The following is an 18,552-nucleotide window of genomic DNA, read 5'->3' as shown; positions in this document are numbered from 1 at the left end:
TAACATTGCCAACGGCCATTTGGCTTGCTGTTGTGTGGGCGGGATCACAGAAGGATGAGGGGGAATCTGCCACATTCATAGGCCAGGTAGAGCAGAGTAAAGTCAGTCCCGTTGTCGAGACATCAAAATATAACCTGGGACATAGTGCCCACAGGGACATCCTTGACTGTTTCCACCATATACATATATTTAGACTATCCAGGCTTGATCATGTTTCTCCTTATATTTCTGCTTTAAACTATGTATGACTGACAATCAAATGGAAAAACGCTCTGTCAAAAATGCAAGTCTGTAATTAGCTTAATTATTTAGCCACTGGATGCAGAGATATACATTAATAAGGCAAGGCTTATCAGTTTCAATAAAATCCATATCTTAAATGGAGAAACCATAAGATTTCAGTCCTGATTGATTTAGCAACCGACTTGATTGCTGGTTGTAACTATATAGTCCTAGAATTCTGGGGACATCAAATACTCCTTGAGCTTGTCCATTAGAAGTCGTAATTTGACTCAATGCTGGACATGTTCGGTTAGCATTGAGACTTAAGCTGTGTGTTGCTCTCTGCCCTATTTTCCCCATGCAAGGTTTTTTCAGTTTTTGCAGAGTTTTTCTGATCCAATGTGAGGTCCTGGGACTGGGACGTCGTATGTTGACAGATTGTTAAGCCATTCCATTATCTGAACCGCTTATCATTTTTAGGGAGCCGATCCCAACTGGCATTAGGCGAAGGCGGGTTACACCCTGGACAGGTCGGCAGTTTATTGCAGGACACATAAAGAGACAACCATTCACACTCACACATTAGAGTCCAATTGCATGTCTTTGGACTGTGGGAAGAAGCCAGAGGGAACCCACGCTGTGGCGGGGAGAACATGCAAACTCCACCCAGAAGGACTGCCAAGATCGAGATCCGAACCAGGGGCCTTCTTGCTGTGAGGCGACAGTGCTAGTCACTAACTACACCACCGTGCAGCCAGATTGTAAAGCCCTCTGAGGCAAAATTGTAATTTTTGATTCTGGGCTTCCCAAAATAAAATTAATTGAATTCCGTATGAATCCAGGAACAATGACGACTATACAGAGAGATAATACATTTAATAGTTATTTCTGAAAACAATCATGACCATAAATAGGATCAACGAATGGATTGTATTTCATGAGCTGTTTAGCTATGCAAGTGAATATTTTGAATGCATTCAAAAAAGTTTAATTGCCAGGCAACAAAGCAGGGCTGAGTGAGGCGATTGATTGTGAAGACAGAAATGGAAATGTTTCAAATGACCGTCCTGACTAGCTTGTATAAAAGCAGGATTAATTTAAATAAACTTACAAGGGCAGACATTGTGCCATCCCGACATTCATGGTTTCTCAGGAAATAAGCCTCATAGGACTCCAAAGAGACGTCCGAGTCAGCCCGTTTCAGATCTAGGCACAGTGCACCTGAACAATAAAGATCTCAGTCCTTTGCTTTACCTCTTTTTCTTTCCTTCACGTACTCACTTCTCCCTCTAATTCCCCCTTTCCCTTCATCAGCCAGTTTCTCTTTTTTTTTTGTCCACCGATTAAATAACCCTCTTTGTCAAATACTGTTAAAGTATAAATGCAAGGACGTATAATTCCCTTACTCCTTGAATGTTCACCCGCCCTCCTTCCATTTCTTCCTCAATGCCTGCTTTCCCATGAGCCTCCTTTAACATATAGTGTCTTTCCTCCAGAGCGGGAGACCTAGCGACCTGAAACATCAAGCTTTAATTGTGGTGATGAAGTACTGCCCTGCAATGATAGGGGCCCAAGAATCACTCTTGCAGCAGGGTCACTGTGTTATTAGCAAATGAGAAAAGGTAGAGGCAATGATAGCACAGCAAAAGAGACACAGCGTTGCAGGTGTGAGAAGTTTCAGGAGGTTTACAGGAGACTCACTCAGGGAACAACGCTGAGGAAGGATGTGTTTAATTAATAGAGCTATGATAACAGAGTCATCCTGCTCTACCAAATGTTGTGCTCCAGTCCTGTATCTTTGGGCTTTGTTTGATAATTACCCTGCTAATTAGAGGAAGGAGGGACCAGATCAAATCAGTACAGATAATGGGGGTTAAGTGAATTGAAAAGACCAGAATGTCCCTCTGTATTTTTCTGATGCACTAATTACTGTAGTGCTCACCATTAAATACAAACCCATAACATGCTCTCTATTGTTGTTACTCTCTCCAACACAAAAGAGGACAACACAAAAGAGGACAGCGAGACAAACATGAGGAATAGGATTTAAGAGGTATCAAATATCATGCGGGAACAAAAGATTCAAGGGAATAATCCATGGTAGGATGGCTCAAATTTGAAATATGATGCTCAGGACATGAACTGCTTCCAGCTATGAGGGATAGTTGGATATTTCGTGCAAAGCTTTGCCTCTAAAGGACACCTCTGATCTATGGCTGTCACTCATGGATCAAGACCAGCTGGCTGAATTCAGTAGCTGTACCATCCCTCTGGAAAATGCATAAATAATGGAAAAGGTCTAAGAGATGAGACAAATAGACAACATGGATTGGTTGCATTAACCATGAGAGGGTCTCCCTCCTTTTTATCCCCTATACTTACTTTATTTACTGTAGAAAAAAAAAAAGAACAGGTGGAAATCGGTCTCGGTAAGAACAGAGAGCATGTGCTTTGAAGGAACAGGGATTGATCAGGGAAGTGGAGAGGAGGCTGTGAGCACCAACCGATGCCTGGGCCAGGGGCCAGAAAGAATGCAGCTGCACAATCCCCACTGTCCTGGCCATCTTGTGCTCTGTGTCCAACACGCTCGATCTGCCAAGTGCTCCTGTTAATTAACTACTCCACACAGCTGCAGGATTACTCCTCCAACCTTCGCTCGCTGGTGCATACTATATTTCCTGCCCTCGTTCATTGCCCATTACCTTGCTTATGTTGCTTATCCCTATAGTGCAAAGCCAACGGCTGACAACGGCGATTGCAGGGTGCGCCAACAGCAACACCGCTTCAGATAAGTTCGGCTCGAACTTGATAAACGAGCAGTAGTTTTGAGACGGAGACAAAAACTTGACATGGTGCACACTCTGTCCTACGGTCGCTTCTGTTAGGATGGATTCACCAGCTTCTGCATGTTCGGTCTCTATAATCAGGCAGCTGTATCACAGCACGGGAAGAGACATAATTGTATGCTTTCTTTTCCATTCAGCCAAATTCAGTGTGAAAGTATCCACTGTTGTCTTGGTTACATCTTCCCTCTTGTCTTTTTTGCCTCTATAAATAACACTGGAGGGTGTGAAACTCAGAGGAAGCCCCCATTGGTATGAGTCAACAGTTGAAACACAGTGTGAAGCATTAAGTAGCAAAAATGAATGGCGGAATGGGGAAAAGAAATGACATTTGAAATCAGGTAAATTGAACATCCTTAGATTAAGTGTATTGATCCAGATTAGGAGATAACTTGCGACACAAGAGATCTATATAAACCGCACAATCTGTCACCGTATCGATAGCGGATTAGTTAATGAACATAGACGTGTAGTGTTTTACAGAACACATGTGATTCCCATACTTGTGGCAGCATGACTTTCTCTTAAGCATGTGCAAAAGCAATCTGACACTGGAAGCGAGCCAATAGGAGTCCAGTGTGCGACTGTTGATCCTGGCTTGCAGCTTTTTTGTGCAAGTGATGGTTGAAGTTGTTGTAAAGAAATTGCTCCTGTTCTCCGTGACACTTGAAGTGCATCGAGATAAGAATAAGCAATGACATGAAGACACAATGGCACACAAGGTTAGCTCCAGATACACATGTATGCAACATCTTCAAATTATGATTAGAAAATGATCTCAGCTTATCAATCATGACATGTCAACCTGTGCCTGCTTGTTCCATTGCAGGCAAAACTACACCAGCGCCAGTGGAAATGTTATTTCCCCCGGGTGTAAAGCATGCAAAGCAGCAGTAAACACACAGAAACCACAGCGAATCTCCCATCGTTCCTTCTGAGACTTGTAACTGCCTGGCTGGGATGGATGGGATGGGTGGGTGGTGTTACTGGTGCTCCTGTAATGGAGTCGATTTAGCTCCACGCTGAGCTGTTTCTGTCCAGCCTCACCCCATGAAGGACACATTAGCCCCCCCCGCCCTCCACCCCACCATCTTGTTTTCTTCTCTCATCATTCGCTCTCACTTCCTGCTGCTTCCTAAGATCTTTCTCGCCACGCCTCTCCCACTTTATATCTTATATCCCCACATGGACATTTTGTTTCCTGTGCTACAGTTGACCTCACCTCTACTGTGCTGCAATAAATATGCTCCACAATGATATGGCCCTGCGTGATTATAGTATAGTCAAATGAACACTGCAGCAAAAAGAGATAAAATGCTAATCAGTGGCACTAAAAGTAGCGATAGAAATGTGTGCACCACACTCATGCATAAACACAACCGTGTACACATATCCCAGTAGCCTAAGAGTGTATTTTAGAATAAAGTAAACATCCCTTTCACCGGGTTGTTTAGGTTTTTGGAAGTCGTTGCGTGGGAGTGTGTTGTAGTTATCAACTTTAACCCCAGACAAGTTTCACTTTCAAGCAAACAACAATTCTGTTTTAACTAAGAGCATAAATACAAGACGCCGTCCATTAATTTGCACCGCTCTACATCACCTCCCTGAATCACCAGAAGTATGCGGTGACACAAGACACACCCTTCCAGCTTCCAACTCCATCCCCTCCATCTCCGTCTCTTGCATGACAACACAAAGAAGGGATTAAGTTATCAGGATGATAAAGTGATATCCATTCACTTCTCTGTAGCTGCCCTAAATTGGACTTGTCGCGATGGAAACTGACATTTAAATTGCACACTCTGTGTTTATGCCAGATTAGTACCGTCGCACGCACGGCTCACTTGCTAATTTACCCAAGGTGTTTTACACGGTGGCATCAGATTGGGTGATGTGCTGACTTGCAATCTTGCTGCACGAGCCTGTGGTTTTGTCATTTAGAGTTCACTCGGGGGTGGAGGAGGCACACACGAGCTGGATCACATAAAAAAAAGCACAAATTCAGACTCTATTTCAATTGCATGAAATATTAACTAGCTCTAAGGACAAACATTGCATACTATTTGTGAGGATAGAGGTTACATGTGTCCTCCACAGGGGAAGAGGTAAATATACAGGGCAGTTTTCTGTACTGGATAGGAGAGCAGAGGGTAGTGGGTGAGATGTGGTTGGAAGTAAAAAGAGGCCACAAAAATCAAGGGAAGAAAAAGAAGAGAAAATAGATGAAGCAGCACAATGGAGAATTTAATGAAAGGAATTTAAAGAATTTATGTGCTGGTGTTTTATGGCATCAATACATTATGGGTGCAGGTACAGTAAATCACTGCCGCAAATTCCAGATTGTATATTCCCGGATGTAAAGAGAGATCAGTGTCCCGGTCCCAAACTGAATCTGACACCTTGACTTGGCTTTGTTTGCACACTGTACATTCTGCCCTGTCACACTTTAGGCCCAGGCAGTTAAATGCTCACATTTCTAGTATATACATAAACACAGATATGAGCTGTCACCTACACTCTGAACACTAAAACCAGAGACACCACCAGGACTGGTCCGGTGAAACAGAGCTCACGTGAAGGAGGAGAGAGATGTAAGATGGGACATTACTGTACATCCACTCATGGTTATGGAAATGCAAAGGGTTTATATTGTGCTACTGTACACATCTAGGGTGGAGCGTGTGCCTTGCATTGAGTGTGTGTTTTCTTCTTCCCATTTTCAGTCTTCCACAGTATGTGGCTTAGCAACAAACATCGTGAGGGAGTCTGGCTGCAGTTGCAAGCAGGAGAAGAGAGGAGACAACCCCTGACGCTATCTGTAAAATCTTGTGGATTGGATCCAACTGTCTGTTATGGTCCCAGAGCCACAACCTTAACCAACGCACCATCCCTGTGAAGCTGTCTATGGCTCTCCATAATAGGCTTGTATCTCTCCAACTGCTGCAGTCTGTTACTCTGATACATTGTCGCTCACCTCTCTCTCTCTCTCTCTTTCACTCTTGTGGTATTTTCCTGTCCTTACTCTCAATTTTTCTTTTCTTTATTTTATTCAGCCAAAGCTCCCTGTTAATGTCTGCGAGCACTTTGTTGCAATTCAAGTAGATGTCCTGCGAATCAATATTTCATATAAAAATGCATCTCCCTTAATTCCATTATTTACACTAGTGCCTCGTCGGTGCCACCAAATACCAATGAGTGCTTTGTCAGAGCAGGAGGGAAGATATCTAGCTAATGAGATTGGAGATTTCATTATCAGACAATTCAACAGCACGTAGAAAAGAAAACTGTCTCAGCAAAACGTGAGCTCAACCAGAGCTCATGTTTAATCAAAAGGACAAGGAAATAAATTTGTTTGACATTTTCTATTGAGATGGTTATTAATGTATTGTAAATGGTGCCCTACACTTAGCAATTGAATCGCAAGTGCTTTGCATGATTATTGCTTGATGATGTCCATGCAATGTATATACACACGCACTATAGGCACACGCAGGCAGCGGGCATTAATGTTATCTGCACTGCATCTTTCAGCACAAGGCCCTTTGAGGACCAATAGGAGGAATCTTATACACCATATGTCTCTGCAGGCTACACCTGAAAAAACAGGCACAAACATTATCAATTACAAATGAAGATGCATACTCCCATCCTCAAATATGTGTGGGATTTTTCTTCGCCAGAGAGGATTTTGGACAATTCTGAAAAATCCCCAAACAAAGTTATTGGGAATATTTAAGTTAGCACACTAAAGGTATGGCTAAGTATTAGCGTTACTGTAATTTGTTCAGCACCACCCTGCCTGCTACTGTAAAACAACACAAGATCAGTGAGAATGAAACAAAACAAGTTGCAGGGTGTACAATCTAAATCAATGAGCTAAAAGATGCTAAAATATGAGTTGAGGGCAGATACAAAATTGTGTGATAATTGTCTGTGGCTTTGTCACAACAGATGACGTCTTTCACATGACAATTATTATAACAACTGGCCTCTGAGCCATTGTTAATATAAAAGATGGTGGATGAAGCAGCATCCATTTTTTAAATCCATGTTCACTTCCACTTGTTCCTGCCTGGAGACAGAAAAGCCAATCGCTCCAGATTAGGCCATGAACGCCGGGCAATCCACAGAGTCCCAACAACTCTAAGCCTTTGCTTGGCCTTCTATCAAGAAGGCTAAACAGACAACCGTTTTAATGAGCCCGCCTTTGGCCCTGTTTAGCTTAAACTGCTATATGCCAGCAATGCTAATTGATTCACCATCGTCATAAGCTTGTGATTGTTGCATTGAGAAGCAGATGGGACGTCGCAGCTGACGCTACGTTACCGGGCTGTTTAATTCTGTCGTCAGTGTCGTCAGAGGGGATTATGGTAGCAGCACATCAGGTGTGTGTGGGGGGGGGGGGTCTACCTGTCAGTCAGAGAGACAGGAGGCTGTATTTATACCTCCCACCAGACTTAATCCTTGTAAGAAGACAGACTTCGGCTTTCAATTAGGAAAATAGTAATTTGGGGAATTTCCTTGAGTTCAGCAAGACAAATCACACCACCCTGAATAAACCTTTTACACACAGCAAAATGAAAACATTTTTAAATGAATATTTATCAAACTTTCAAACTATTAAACGTAAACAGCATTCCTCTGTCACAACTTTCCGCTGCCAAAGTGTGCGCTGTTTCTCCTGGCACATTCCACCAACTCCGAGGAGATCCATCAGCTGAAAGAACATCTGTACATCTGGTGGTAAACTTACAGATATGAGCAGGGAGTGAATTTCATTTAAGGCATGAGACAAACAAAATACAAATTGTAATGTAAAATAGATTGTTACGTCAAGAAAAATACAGATACATATGAATCTTTTGATGAATAAATCCCTGTACTTCAACTGCCTGAGAGAGAAAAAGATCTTTCAAGTTGTCAAAAGGGCTGCCTAAGGAGTGGAAATGAAACTGAGTGCACAATGTTATCTTGTTGGTTTTTTATCTGTCTTCATCTGAATATTTCTTAGTCGAGGGTGTCTGTGCATATACATGTTTCTGTGTATGCACTCTTGTACATGAGATTACTTTACAATTGAATTAATATGCTCTCAGAGACAATGCCCTATGTGCCCAAAAGGTTAAACTGGAAATGTGTCATGTGATAGAATTCCACATCTTAACTAGAATTAAAGGCCAGGGTTTTGTCAGCTGTGACATGTGAAGAAAAGGAATACATACATATTGAAGTAATACCAGCGGAGATGAATCATGCATCCGAGGGTGGATGATTCACTGCCTTACCCGATTTAATACGTCACATTATAATCCGCATTAGCTTTTACCGATTCACAAAGCAGATATATGTCTTAACGAGACCTCCTAATCTCTCGCCGTATTCCCAAATCCTAACCAGTGAAGATTAAAATCGAGATTTTCAGGCTGTTTACTCTCTCTCAGTGTGTTGTGTAGTGGTGAGATGGGTCGTCTTGTTGGTATTTTTAGAAGTGAGCTTTCCTTTACATCTGCCTTTAAATGTTCAGACTTTATAATGCTAAGCTTAATGATTTCTATGTGTGGCATAACATGACTTTTATGGCGACATAAATGCAGTTATATAGCAGTATTAGTGTGATCCAAATGGCACAAGACTATCTGGAGAGTGGGTGAAAGTAACCACTCAAAAAGGCGAGAATAGCAACACTGTAAACGTGACAAAGGCCGGTGCTACTTTGCCTTGTATCAACAGTCATCCATCAACATTAGTATTGTTATTCGCATGTCAGGCACCTAATTCAATACCTTGGAGCAGGAGGTGAAGACTAGGGATGCTTAAGAGTGCTAGGTGGTCTTTAGATACTGTCAAACTACTTAAGGGGGATTTATGGCAAAACAGGTATACTTTAAAAATCTTTAGTTGGGTCAATTCCAGAAGCAGCGTCCAGCCTCGGTAAGTCTGGGTCCAAGGACTTCCGGTGGCTGATTCACGTACCATTATTGATTGAAAATTAAATACATATGCGTGGGAGAGGTCCTATAACTGTATATTTGTTTTGTATAAAAGAATGTCTTGAAATATGGAAGGAGACTGAAGAGGAAACAAGGCATATGGGAGCAAGGGTAAATGATAGGACACTGAGGTAGGATGAAGGCAGAGAAGAGGTGAACAAGCATATTTCTCACCCCAGATGGGCATAATCAATGAAGAGTATGAAGGAATTAAACGTACCAGTGAGTCACTGAAGGTGAATCACATAAAGAAAAGAGCTGAGCTTGTGGAAAAGTAGCACCAAGTTAAGAAAAAAAGAAGAAGATCCAGACATAAATACACAACATCAGCTGGAGCCAAGGGAGCGAAACAGCAAATATCAGAAATAAGGTAAAAGCATCGGTACAACCAGTGAGCTGGGGCGATGGTGTTTCTTGGTTGACACTTGCACTGTACACACAACCTTGTACTCTGAAATACAGCCAGACAGCTGGGCCTTTCAACACAGCGGTCAATACCTGAGAGTCATCCTATCGATTTGCAAGGCTTCAACCAAATGTCAACACCCAACAGACCAAAATCTTCCCTGATCCTATAATAATGGAGGACAGATCCTCCTTTAGCTGTCGTACTGACAGCTAAAGGAGGATCTGTCCTCCATACAAACTCAAAAACCAGAAAATGTCCAGAGTTACCCGTCTTTTCAAGACTTTGTGGACGCATACATGTCTGACTACTAAACGGACCCACATCAGCACATAGAGCACAACAGAGAAAAGCAGGAGGGAAAAGGACCTTCTGGGTGTGTCAGATGCTGATCCTTTGGCCCATTGCTTGGCTTTCTGACATTGACACGGGGCACATGCTCTGAATGAGTGTCTTCATCTCTGCATGCCCTCAGGCCAGTCATGTATTTTCCTCCAATGGCAGTAAGCTGATTAAGATCACACTAGGGAGCCGAAGGCATCAACACACAGCTGGAACGCTCCAGTTGAGTGCACATTTAGGAATGTTTTTCACTGATTTACTGGTTTTATGAATGGCTTTGATACAAAACTGAATGGCACAGGATGAATGGAAAGAATAGAACATATACGGTTGTTAATTTTTAGCTAAGATTTCACTCGCTACGGTTAGAGGGGGTTATGCTGAAGGTACATAGACAGAGGAACTTTTGTTAAATCCTAAACAATTAGGTGTAGTCCAACATGCTATATTTCATCTGTTTCAAATCAGAATTAGTGTTTTGGTGAAGTTAGTAGTAGGCTACCAAATGCAAACATCGGCATGCTAACATGCTCACAATAAAAAAGCGCTAATGTGCTGATGTTAAGCAATGTTTACCATATTCACCATTCTTGTTTAGCATGTCGACATGCTAACATTAACAAATTAGCGGTAAAAACAATGTACAGCTGGGGCTGGAGCATTTGGACAACTTACAATGTTGAGCTGCTGATGGCGCTCCAGATAAAACGAGTATCAAGAAAGATATAAGCTTTCATTCTTCTAACTCTAGTTGTTAATATATTTTTTGGCTGAACCAATGCGGTGGAAAACACTTTGGCGCATATCCTAAGAAATTCAAGTAAAAATTCTTAAAAATAGCAGAAATATCTCCTGCCACGGGCAGAAACCATGACATACTTCGCTTAAACTTTAATAACTGAATCTGAGAATATACTATTAAAGATGAACCTCATTATGAATGCCAGAAATAGGGGAACTGAACTTTAAGGTGGATTGATGCATTTGAAGCCAGGCAGAGTTACTGTGGTCAGCACTGAAGCACTCCTGTGGCTCAGCAGAAGATGCGGGAGGCCCAAACACACATCAAAAAGCAGGAAATATCATCATGTCTTCATCACTTCCTAGGGTGCGGGGAGACAGCAGGCAGCCCAGCCCACAGTAACGCCAACAGCATGATGACACAAGAGAAACGCAAAGCGAGAAAGAGGAGAAGACAAGGTATAAAAACAGAGGCGGTCCAACAGAGGAGCAGAAATAGGATAGAAGAGCTTCTACTTTGTCCCAGAGTATCCATGAGGTATAGCTAACAAGTGGCTTTACCCTTCTAAACCTCTAAATAATCCGCTCTATCGGTCTCTTTTCCTGTAAATACTCAGAGTCTCCGTCGTAGACGTTTTTAAATATCTTATACCTGACAAAAACAATTCCTTGTTCTGCTGCTGATGCTCTGGAGACCCTGTGATCGGCCTGGAGATGGAGATCCTGGGCTGAAGGTGAACTTGTCTCCACCGCACCAAAACAGGTAATTTCAGGGAGAGACCAGTTGGATGAAGAAAGGATAATGTTTATTGTTAACAGATGATATCAAATGAAGTCTCAGAGTCTTTGGCGCTTAGACTCTAAGTGGAGATTTGTAATTGCGGCCCGACTGCCCCGATCAGCAACGAGATAGATCCCCCCCGTGGAGTCCAGACCTGGTGGTGGCTGATGAGCTGATAGAATGATGAAGCTGATGGATCTGTGAAGACTGGGCGGAGATGGAGAGGTGGAGGGGCGCATAACAGCAACATGATTGAAGTTAAGATAGATAGTCATATTTAAATGAGACAGCAGCAAGATGATAGGCTCACCATGTGATTGTTTCCCTGTGCTTATTGGATCGAGGGGACCAGCTGATCCTGCGCACCTGGTGTCATGATTGACTGCGCCGCACGATGACAGCGAGTAAACAATGAGTGAGTATGTGCGAGAAATGATTAGCAGACATATTAGGAATAAATGGCAGGTTTGAGGTATGGACTTCCTGTCTGAACTTGCGCTATAACTCCATTTAGTAGAAAGTACACAACAAGAGGAGTACCAAAAATGCTTCGTCGAAAAAAGAGAAAGAAAATCATCCCTGTGACAATCTGAGGGCCAGTTTAGTGAGACCTGAGCTGTGCTGAAAAGTGTTTCCTAAACATTTTCCTACGGGGTTGGTTGTGGGGGCTGAGGTACCAGCTGCTCTGCCTCTCAACAGCCTGTATAGAGATGAATGGCTCCTCGGGTGTCGATAAGTCACCATGGCAGGCCCACCACGGTCACCATGGAAACTAAGCAAACGCAGCATTTCCGAGGAAATAAGTAGAATGAAGTTGATTACACTTTGTTTTTTTTTCATTTCAAGAGCTACTTGGAGGGTTTTTCTTGGTCAGGGGAGACTGCCAGGACTCCCAAGGATATCCCTTTTGTTATTGAGGAATAACAATATGCATAACTTGGTCAATTTTCAACGTTTCTGTATTGCTTGTTTATTCATCGCATGTAAAGCTGCTTTTGTACCAAAAGTGAAAGAGCACACCTCTGCAGAAAGTGGAGACCGCCTGAGAAATCATTCCCAGACCACTGCTACTGAATCATAAACAAGAGCCAAATGTAAAAACATCACAATGAATACCATATCTCATACCACCGCTTCCATGATGGATGCTGGGCAAGTTCACGATTCAGCTTTCACCCCGCGAGGAAAAACAGCAGAGAGCTGAAAGGGCGCAGGAGGTCGCAGTTATAAGAAGAAATTGAGGACTGTAGGGCGCTGGTGAAAAAAATAAATAAGTGAATGTAAAAGGAGGCTGTGAAAGCAGCTGTGATGCCAGAGGGAAAAGGAGGTGAAGGATATTGAAGGAGAGACAGCATGGGGAGAGTTAGGGGGACGACATTGTGGCGCTCACGGTGTTGAGGCACCCACAGATAGCTGGCTTAGCAGTATTTGAAGTCCCTCAGATAAAGAGCTGTGTGTGTGTGTGTGTGTGTGTCTGTGTGTGACTTCGGAAGGGCATAGTGTGTACTATTGTATGTCTGTCGAGGCATGCCAAGAGTACATAGTGTGTGTTTGTGTGCACATGGGGTTCACTGAAGCACGTAATAGAGACCTGATGTTCAAAGAGTTTAGAATGATGAGTGTCTTCCCGCTACCGTCCTCGTCGCTACATTTCCCCCTTTTTCTAATGCCTTCTGGGACGAGAAAAACAGCAAAACAGCACACCTCCCGAGGCAGCCGTGGAGGTAATGAGCAGGGGGACAGGGCGGGAGATGAGGAAGACACAAGGAGGAAGGAGCACATTAGCCTCTTACCCGGTGTGTCAATCAAGCTGGCAGCGCTGCTGACTGCTGGTCCACAGCCACTCCCAGCCTTCAGTGGGATTTATGTCTCTCTTTGACGGTACTCAAACCTGGGGCCTTATGCCAAGTTTCATCTCCTGGACTTTTTGCAGGCGGAACAGGTATCATGTGTGCAACTCAATGTGTGGAAGAAGAAATGGATAGAGCAAAAATTCTAATTTTACTACACTTCAAAACATTAGTGATGACAGATAATTTAGTCCTGAATCTGCAGTTCCCCGTAGCTCTGAGAGCTTTTACCTCCTTTTTACTTTGCATCATATGCTTATATGGCAAACACTTAAACTTGTTGGTTCACTCTGACAGCCCTCATAGCATTGTTTTGAATGACAAGTTGTATTGTACGCCACCTTCTCAGCACCAAACAGCAGGTAGATAAGGTTTACGAGTAGCTGGTGGATATAGCAGAGCATCTAACAGATGAATAGCCAGATATTTCCCCAGGAGTCGGTGGACACCAAAACAGAGCAATCCATCGGGTCGACATAAACGCAACTCTAAATTAATGCTAATGTTGCTCCATTGCTGGATGTGTACATGGCACAATATAGCTCAACTTGACATATGAGAACATGTCTGTGTTGGGTTCACAGCTGATTTTTGCTGTCTTCTTATTTTACTTCCTTTGAGTACGAGTTGAGGAGAGAGCAACAAAAACACATGATGTTGAGACATTTATTAGTTAGGTGACAGTGATCAGAATTGATTAATCATTCAAGTTATTTATCGAGACCAAATGTCAAACATTCACTAGGTCTGGCTTTTGAGTAGTGATAAGTTGCTGCATTTATATCATTTTATAAAGATAATCTTTGGACTGTTGTTAAGACAAAATAAGCTATTTTTAAGATCTCACCTGGATCTCTGAATAAAATAAACATCTTATAAACATAATGATTACATGACAGATTAACTGATAAAGAAACGAATCCTTCTCCCTCGTCATAACAGCTTTGTTCACTTGGGAAATGTGAGGGTGTATTCTGGGGATGACAGTAGAATTACTAATGAGGTTTCAGCCATCACACCATCTGGCCACTCATTAGCCGTGGCTTGTATTAGCCGTGTTGTTTATATTAGAATTGTGCTTAGGTGAGTTTTTCTTGTTCCACTTAAGTTCCACTGAATCCAGTTGTTCTCTCCCTTCTCTATTCCTTAAAGTGTGCGAATGCCATAGTGTAAATTGGTCGTAGCTCATGAGTTTTACTGAATTAGGTCTTTATTCATGAATCACCACTGTCATGGTCAAGTGGAATAAGGTAGAAAAAAGACCAGTGGGTCTAGGGATACAATAGCCAGTAAGCTGCATCCAGACTGTAATTCCTTTGCATGCAAGCTCCCAATCATGAAAATGGATGGGAAAAAGCAGCAGCAGGTTATTTGTGCAAAGCAATACAAAAGGAGAAATGAGGATGGTTGTGTGATTTGCCATTACTGCACACAATAATCAATGGCCATGTGTGGAATTATTTAAAAAATGGCACGACTTCAACAGACAGGTTTTAGGGTCCAGCAGCATCGATAGCTCTATCTGGTTCATCTTCAACAACTTCCTTTGCCTCGCTTCAAATGTTCCCTTTCAGCTCTGCGGAGGAAACTCAGACTTACAATGCTTTGGTCAGATCAATAACGGGCTGCAGTGTTCAAACCTGCTATTCATTTTAAACATGACCGTGGGACACCTCGGCTGGAGAACCCATATGAGGTCTGATGAAGTGTAAAACTGAGCCACAAGTCATCTTAAAGATCTTAAAGTGATCTTAGTGGTTCGCAGCCAACAGATATCATAATCCCAGTACGCGTGCAGCGTGATTATTATGAAAGTTGATATTTGCTGCTTAGTAACATAACCATATGTTCAAACAGCACCAACTGAGTGGAAAGTGCTCTACCCACTGCTTATACCACTAGAGCAGTTTGCTGTCCATATGAGGAAATTTGTGTTTGGAGTGAGTAAATAGCAGAACAAACTAGTGATTATACAGGACTGTCTCAGAAAATTAGAATATTGTGATGAAGTTCTTTATTTTCTGTAATGCAATTTAAAAAACAAAAATGTCATGCATTCTGGATTCATTACAAATCAACTGAAATATTGCAAGCCTTTTATTCTTTTAATATTGCTGATTATGGCTTACAGCTTAAGAAAACTCAAATATCCTATCTCTAAATATTAGAATATCATGAAAAAGTATACTAGTAGGGTATTAAACAAATCACTTGAATTGTCTAATTAACTCGAAACACCTGCAAGGGTTTCCTGAGCCTTGACAAACACTCAGCTGTTATAAATCTTTTTTTTTACTTGGTCTGAGGAAATATTAAAATTTTATGAGATAGGATTTTAGAGTTTTCTTAAGCTGTAAGCCATAATCAGCAATATTAAAAGAATAAAAGGCTTGCAATATTTCAGTTGATTTGTAATGAATCCAGAATGCATGACATTTTTGTTTTTTTAATTGCATTACAGAAAATAAAGAACTTTATCACAATATTCTAATTTTCTGAGACAGTCCTGTATACAACAAATTAGACACTTTTCATGAAAACAATAGAAGGCACCATTACAAATGCTTTAAACAAATGAAACAGCTACACTGTAAAAAAAGATCCTAATTTTACGGTAAATAACTCTAAATATTTACAGTATTTTTTTCTTTTTAAATTACATACAAAACTCTGTGAAATTACAGACATTATCTTTAAATTAACAACCCAACTGTTAATTTAAGTTTTATGCTCATAATACAAAATAACATTTTTTCCCATTTAAGAAAAATGACTGTATTATTAATACAGTCTTTTTACCGTTTTCTTAAATGACATACAAATTCATGTAAAACAACAATTATTACCTGTAATTAAATGTGGAGCTCCTTATATGAAGGTTTATGTCCATACTAACAATTTAACGATTTTCTTTGTAATTTTAAGGTAGATCATATTATATTTATATTAATGTGTACTTTTACATTCAAACTCTGTAAATCTGAATCTAAATGTAGCTAACTTTTGTCATTACATTAAACATATTGCATTTTTTGAAGAGTACAAAGTAGAAGAAATAATAGGTTTTGATACTTGTTCTTTATAGGAGCATTATAGGGCGACCGTGAGTATTTGTCCAGTGTCGGTGTCCCGGGCCGAGACATCTAACTTCTAACTGTAAGTCGCTTTTGGATAAATGTAACATGCTTGAAAGTTTCAACCTCAAGAGAGCAGTGCAGCAGAAACTTGCCATATAGGATTTAGTGTCAACTAGAAATAAGACCGTCACAATGGCAATGACCACCACAGAAGAGTGCGAAGCATCCCAGATAGCAGTTGATCCTATCCGCCCTGTACTTTTCGGTTTGTCATGCCACGATTCGCGCACCATCAGACAGCGTTGTTGTTGCCCTTCGACTTTTCAAACTGGTATTTTCAAAACTGCAGCTCTCATTGCTTTGTGAAGTTTGAGGTATTGTTAGACTTCAACGAAATAAGTTATTACCGTAACATCCCGGTTTTAAAAGAAAAATCGTATTTAATCACACACAGTTGGTGATGGTGTATAAGCTGATGTTGCTACTGCACGTGTCCCTCTGCCAGGGCTGGTCCAGCTAACTACCATGTGTGGTTCTCATGGAGCTATCTTCTTGAATTGTCAGTGGTTCTGCCGTGCTGAGCTGAGAAGCGCCAAACCGCAGCCCGCCCGCTAATAATAACGAGCGCCAGCGCGACAGCTAGCGAGCGCCAGCACAGACCTGTTTTAATTTAATTATGCATGTATTGAGTTCTCAACACGTAACTTAGAATTTGCAATGTCATCCTCACAGTTGTACAGAAGTGACAACACTGTTGATCGCCATCTCTACAATTCAGGTAAGCACACATTCTTTGGAAGGAAATGTTTTCACAGCAACTTAAAGACACATTTGAGAGGGAACCGTATAACCTGTTTAACTTTATAATGACCAGATTTGTATTAATTCATTAAAATACTATCTTAATAGCGTAGTGTTTGTTAGGATCTGTGTGTTTCCTGTTTTATGTTGAAGTCCCTGTCTCGTTTCCTGTTTCCTGCTCTTCCCTCCTGTGCTTGTCTGTTTCTTTCCTGATTGTTTCCAGACATGCCCTGATTGTTTCCACCTGTGTCTCGTTCCCTGTGTATTTAATCTGTGTCCTTCTGTTTGTCTGGTGACAGATCGTCTTTTTCAGTTCCCGTGTGGTGTTGTCTGTGTTCCTGTACTGAGAATAAACTCAGTTTTAGTGAAACTCCTGCTGCGTTTGGGTCCTCCACACCACGCATCCGTAACAGTGTTTTTATAAAAATGACTTGACATGCTATATAAGCACTACAAATTAATACAATTGAGAACAAATAAATATTGTATATTTCCTGAAAGAAAAGATGCATTTCAAACATTGTTTGTATTTTGGTTTGTTTTAGATAAAATGAACAGAAAGAATGGGCCTGTCTCCAGCTCCACCATTAGACGGAGGGTCCGTCAAGATGTTTTGACTACATCACTGTGATTGATGGGAAACTGAATACAACTTTGACTGTTAAGTAAAGTTTCTTCTCTTCAATGTTTAATCTTTTTTTACGGTATACCTCGTGTTTTCAAACACAAATTTTCATACTCCTGGTTATAAAGAACTTTAATAGTTGCAAAATATTATTTTTTTCAAAGTTCTTGGAACAGAAGGTTATATTTCTGTGACAAGTGACACTGTTTGTTTCTTTCCTCTGTAATTCAGGATGTTCCACTTCATAGAATTGTTGACTAACTCAACGGGCAGTAGTGCCATAAAGCTATACCAGCTTTGTGGACCAGACTGGCAGACACGTGACGTCAATTGTATTAATTGGCCGTTTTAAACGGATATAAAAAATCACTTTGTTATATATGTTGGGGGAAACAACATTTTAATCACATTGTTCTGTTTATAATTCTGTACTTTTTCATTGTGTTTATGTGACTTAATTTTTAGATAATTACTTGGTGGAAATATATGTCTTGCGACACATCAGATCTCCAGTCAGAAGAGGAGGCAATTCCTAAAAAGAGGAAGCCAATGCCGGTGTGAGTAAATATGTATACATTTTATTCTTTAGAACACTTTTACCTTAATAAAATAAAGCGTCTGTCATTCATTTTTATAGTATGACCAATTAGTTTTTTTCTATCTCTTTCTAGCCATTTCTATGGAGACTCGGATGGAGACAGTGAAATGAAAATTCCCCCACAAAACAGGGTCCAACCACTAACGGGACAGTTGTCCTCCAATCATTGCCTCCTCCTAACTATTCCATGTACTCCATCACCAGCAGGACAGGACGCCAGGGGACACGCCCACCTGGCGAGGGCGGTGTGGTTCAGACACCATTGCCTGCTGCGTG

The 18,552-nt window shown here is 41.3% G+C and overlaps 1 protein-coding gene and 1 long non-coding RNA gene across 2 annotated transcripts in view; one reads left to right on the top strand and one right to left on the bottom strand.

Annotated features, from left to right (window-relative positions):
* kcnb2b (potassium voltage-gated channel subfamily B member 2b) overlaps positions 1–18,552 on the bottom strand; it is an 85,885-nt gene that overhangs the window by 52,739 nt on the left and 14,594 nt on the right. The gene's annotated exons all lie outside the window — the stretch shown is intronic.
* LOC130206305 (uncharacterized) lies at positions 16,957–17,940 on the top strand. Its single transcript, XR_008834078.1, has 3 exons — positions 16,957–17,030; positions 17,599–17,713; positions 17,910–17,940. It is a non-coding gene; the product is annotated as an uncharacterized LOC130206305 (long non-coding RNA).

The sequence above is a fragment of the Pseudoliparis swirei genome, chromosome 16 (assembly GCF_029220125.1).
Source record: "Pseudoliparis swirei isolate HS2019 ecotype Mariana Trench chromosome 16, NWPU_hadal_v1, whole genome shotgun sequence".
Lineage (NCBI taxonomy): Eukaryota > Metazoa > Chordata > Actinopteri > Perciformes > Liparidae > Pseudoliparis > Pseudoliparis swirei.
The sequence above is the reverse complement of the archived record's forward strand: the minus strand, read 5'-3'. Positions and strand labels throughout refer to the sequence as shown.